The sequence below is a fragment of the Berghia stephanieae genome, chromosome 5 (assembly GCF_034508935.2).
Source record: "Berghia stephanieae isolate SIO BIC M18660-M18661 chromosome 5, UCSD_Bste_1.3, whole genome shotgun sequence".
Taxonomy (NCBI): domain Eukaryota; kingdom Metazoa; phylum Mollusca; class Gastropoda; order Nudibranchia; family Aeolidiidae; genus Berghia; species Berghia stephanieae.
The window spans coordinates 57,113,663-57,118,662 of record NC_088364.1 but is presented as its reverse complement, the minus strand read 5'-3'; the positions used below and the strand labels follow the sequence as shown (position 1 = coordinate 57,118,662).

At 33.0% G+C, this 5,000-nt stretch overlaps 1 protein-coding gene across 2 annotated transcripts in view; it reads left to right on the top strand.

Moving 5' to 3' along the window:
• Positions 1-110, top strand: part of LOC144973284 (cadherin-23-like) — a 72,566-nt gene extending 72,456 nt beyond the window's left edge. For both annotated transcript variants that reach the window (XM_078915544.1, XM_078915545.1), the window contains exon 31: positions 1-110. This exon is cut by the window's left edge and continues 1,984 nt beyond it. The gene's annotated coding sequence lies outside the window, so the exon portion shown is untranslated.
• The last annotated feature ends 4,890 nt before the right edge of the window (positions 111-5,000 follow it).

Here is a 5,000-nt window from a genome sequence, read left to right as displayed (position 1 = left end):
CAATTTTTAAGATCGGTCTTTTTGTGTCATTTATTCAATTTTATGTCAAAATATGTCATTCTATGGAGGATTTTCATTTTTTGAGTATTCTCATAACGGAAAAAGCAGGCGAAGGAAAGAGTGAAAAGAGATAAATTGTAGTTCCATGGTATGATATGTTATCCCTATATGCTATAAATGTGTGTACAAAATTGGTTGAATTATGTTATTAGGTAACCAAAGAAGAGCGAATTCATGCTTGTTATTATGATTTGTGATGACATTTATTTGATTTATAACTTATTTCACATACTGATGATGTGCATAATTAGATATTCAGTGACAGTGTCGATGCATGGCATAACTGTATCGAGGGATAATTGTGGAGATATTCACGTGATTGTGAAGATAATATGATGTGTAGATGCATGACTGTATGGATAAATAATTGTGGAGATATTCTCGTGATTGTGAAGATATATGTGTGGATGCATGACTGTATGGATAGATAATTGTGGAGATATTCACGTGATTGTGAAGATATATGTGTGGATGCATGACTGTATGGATAGATAACTGTGGAGATATTCACGTGATTGTGAAGATATATGATGTGTGGATGAATGACTGTATAGATAGATAACTGTGGAGATATTCACGTGATTGTGAAGATATATGATGTGTGGATGAATGACTGTATAGATAGATAACTGTGGAGATATTCACGTGATTGTGAAGATAATATGATGTGTAGATGCATGACTGGATAAATAATTGTGGAGATATTCACGTGATTGTGAAGATATATGATGTGTGGATGCATGACTGTATCGATGGATGATTGTGGAGATATTCTCGTGAATGGGAAGATATATGATGTGTGGATGAATGACTGTATAGGATAGATAATGTGGAGATATTCACGTGATTATGAAGATAATATGATGTGAAGATGCATGACTGTATGGATAGATAATTGTGGAGATATTCACGTGATTGTGAAGATAATATGATGTGTGGATGAATGACTGTATAGATAGATAACTGTGGAGATATTCACGTGATTATGAAGATAATATGATGTGAAGATGCATGACTGTATGGATAGATAATTGTGGAGATATTCACGTGATTGTGAAGATAATATGATGTGTGGATGAATGACTGTTGATAGATACTTGGATATTACGTGATTTTGAAATAAATTGTGTAGATGCATGACTGTATGGATAAATAATTGTGGAGATATTCTCGTGATTGTGAAGATATATGTGTGGATGCATGACTGTATGGATAGATAATTGTGGAGATATTCACGTGATCAAGATAAATGATTAAATGGATAGGCAGGCTGCTGGATAAGTTAGTTGTAATCTTGATCGATACATTGTAAATGTAATGATAGTGAAGTTTGGCGACCATATCTATAATTACTTTTTTATTCACTACCACGTGACGAATAATGATTGATTATTTCACGCTAATTCAGTGCACGTTACTCTCTAGGAGCATGTAATTATGTGTGATAACTCATGTTGATGGGGTCTCATTGTTGTAATGAGTTATAATAAATATGTGCACTTTTAGTACTGAAATGGTAATTTTTCATTTCCAACGATGTCAAGAAATATTAATCGTTGTCAATTTATTGTGTTGTTCAACTTTCATTTTAAACTACGTATACATTCTTTTTCGAGTAGATGGCAGATTTGAAAGAAGTTTAATATATATTTAATGTAATTCAAGAAATCAGCTCCATTTACATTATTGAATGTGCCTTATTTATTTATTTAATTTTTGTCCCTATTTATTCTTCCACGTATAAAAGGGCGTTTTAATAGCTGTGAATTTTTAAAATAATGGAATCAGTTGGAGTTTAAAATCAACCTGATTCGCATATTATACCTTGAATCTTATATAGCAGTAGCAACTCATTACTACTTAATTAACTGGCAGAAAAAGCCGTTCAAAAACGAGTTGAACACATCACACAAGGGTTGAGTTGATTGATTTTTTTTAAATTTTTTTTTTGTTTGTTTCATTTAGTCTTCCATCTTGTGGTGTCACTGTGGATATTTTTATTGTTGTTTTTTAGACAAACATTTTGATGATTGGTTATCACTAAATTATATCAATCATACTGTAAACGATCAAGGTTACGCACAGTTTTGTGTCTTGGTGTATTCTATCCGGATCGAGGATGTTGAAGGTATTTTTCCTAAACGCAAAGCATCAATAGACAAGATTGCGTGGTATGATTAAGATATATATATATATATATATATATATATATATATATATATATATATATATATATATATATATATATATTATATATTGTATGATACACACCAAACTAAACAGAAAGAAAAAATCAGGGGGGAAAAAGCATTCCTTTAACTCATCTTTCCTCGAATGGGATTTAAACTTCAGGGATTCTGTTTACCTTTCAGATGTACTGTCATTATCCAAATGAGTTATCTTGATTATTGGAACGACTTCATTATTATATTATTCTTTTTTTTTTTTTTTAGATTTTATTTAACGCAATATCGACTAAACGTGCTCAAAGCTTTATACAAGAGCAACACTTGACATGTAGGACGAGACATGACGTCTTTTAGTCGATATTACAATTTTTTCAGACAGGGACAGCACTATTGACAGCCAGGTACTCAGTTTACACCTGAGTACGGTGAGAATGTGAGTGAAGAGCCTTTTCCAAGGACTCAACTATGCGCTGAGCGAGTCTCGAACCCAGGACCTTCCGATCCGAAAGCGAGTGTCATACCACTAGACCACATAGCCGCACAGTACCGTATCAAGTAAACTCTGTGGCGTTTGACCAGTAAACAGATGTCTGAAGTTTGATTCCTCGTCTGGGAACACTGAAATCTTTTGCCTTGTATTCTTAATGCTACTTTGTCTGGCATTGTATTAACCACAATGTTTTAGTGCCTGCTTCTTATATTCTAAAATTGTTGTGATATTGAGCTTTGGTTTTGTACGGCCAATTGGACCGAACTATTGTATAATTAAAGGTTACACTGTTATCATTTCTACATCGCGTGGTATCTAAATAGATTGCATTGCTTCGGTTTTTGGTTGTTTTTTTTTTTTTTTTGTTTTTTTTTTTTGTTTTTTTGTTGTTTTTTTTGTTTGTTTTTTTTTTTGTTTTTTTTTTTTTTTTGTTTTGTTGATTTATATTTTTTAATTGTCATTTTTATCAGAAATCATCCAAATTGTAAATGTTTATATAACCAAGGAAATACAAATGGATGACATTGTCAACATGGTGCAATTGTTTTTATACATACAAAAAGTATGGGTACCTTAGAAATATACTAATATAGTAAAATGTGTAAATGTGTTTGACGCTCATACTCGCATATTTTTTTTTTTCAAGGTATACAAGGGGCATAATCAAGACAAACATTCCTATATACTGACAGTAAATAGTAATGCATGGATTGTCTCTCTTTAACCAATCGCTATAACCCCGACATATTATGGACTATCCCCTCTATCTGTTTTCCAACACGCTTTCTCTCTTTGTCTTGGATCGAGATTACTTGGTTTTGTCATCGCACTGACCGGATACCCTAGCTAGGAAGAAAAAAAATTCAAATGTGTAGTTATTCTTTTGGGAGATGTCATTATTTTTCCTGGTAAATCATCTTGTCTGTTATATATACTGTTATATTTCTTGATTTGCAAGTCATGAGTTCCGACGCGACCATGTACACTTGTAGTATGACACTCGCTTTTGGATCGAAAAGTCCTGGGTTCGAGCTTCGTTCGGCGCACAGTTGAGTCCTTGGAAAAGGCTCTTTACTTAGATTATCTCGCCGTATTCAGGTCTAAAATGAGTACTTGGCTGTTAACAGCGTTGTCTGTGGTCGGAAAAGATTGCAATATCGCCTAAGAGACGCCATGTCTCGTTTAATGGATATTACCTTTATTGCGCTATATAAAAGCTCAAGTTTTTTTAGGCGATCTCAAACAAAATACACCGATAATGTGCCCATAGAATCTACATCTATTCTTTATTAAAACCATTCCCCTTTGTCTTCGCTCGTTTTCGTGTGCTTTTAAAAGTAAATCTAGAATTGTTTTTGACATCCAATTTTCATCCCGTTTTACTGACGCTGAAATGACCTAAATGTGTGTTAAGCGCCATAAAACCCTTTAATATAAACAATCTATGAATAGATGAAGTAGAATATTTTTGGCCATTTGAAAGGTTTTTGTCAGTGTATGGATATTATCAATGGAGCGTGTTTATTTGGTTATTTACTGTTATATTTGAATATATGTGACCCTACGTCTCAAAACGGTATTATGAGGGGATGGATTAGCCCCCGAAAAGTGCCTTTAGATTTAAATTGATAGCAAATTATTATTAATAATTTTTGACTTTTTGAAATGTCAGAAATGTTATTTATCCTCTATCGTAACGAATAGAAATAAACCACAAGTTTCATATTTGTGTCTATAAATTCAATTTACAGCATTTATTTCACCCATCATAATACCGCTTTGAAATGTTGGGTCACATATATTGACTTGTGGTTTTAAACTGTTTTTATCTGCAATACGTATCCGAAGTTCTATTTATGACGATTAATACTTGTAAATATTGGGATTTATACAATATCGCTATTGATTGTAAGTAAATCATGGGATTTATATTCTTACCCTCCTCTTTCATTATTCTGTTCACTTTCCCACTCCTCATCCTCATTCTTCTTCTTCTTCTTCTTCTTCTTCTTCTTCTTCTTCTTCTTCTTCTTCTTCTTCTTCTTCTTCTTCTTAAATCATCACCTTCTTCTTACTCATTATCACTATCGTCCCCATCATCACCATCAATCTTATAATCACATCATCATCATCATCATCATCTTCATCATCATCATCATCATCATCATCATCATCATCATCATCATCATCATCTTCATCATCATCACCACCACCACCACCATCACCACTACCATCATCGGCATCATCCAACTTCTTCATAC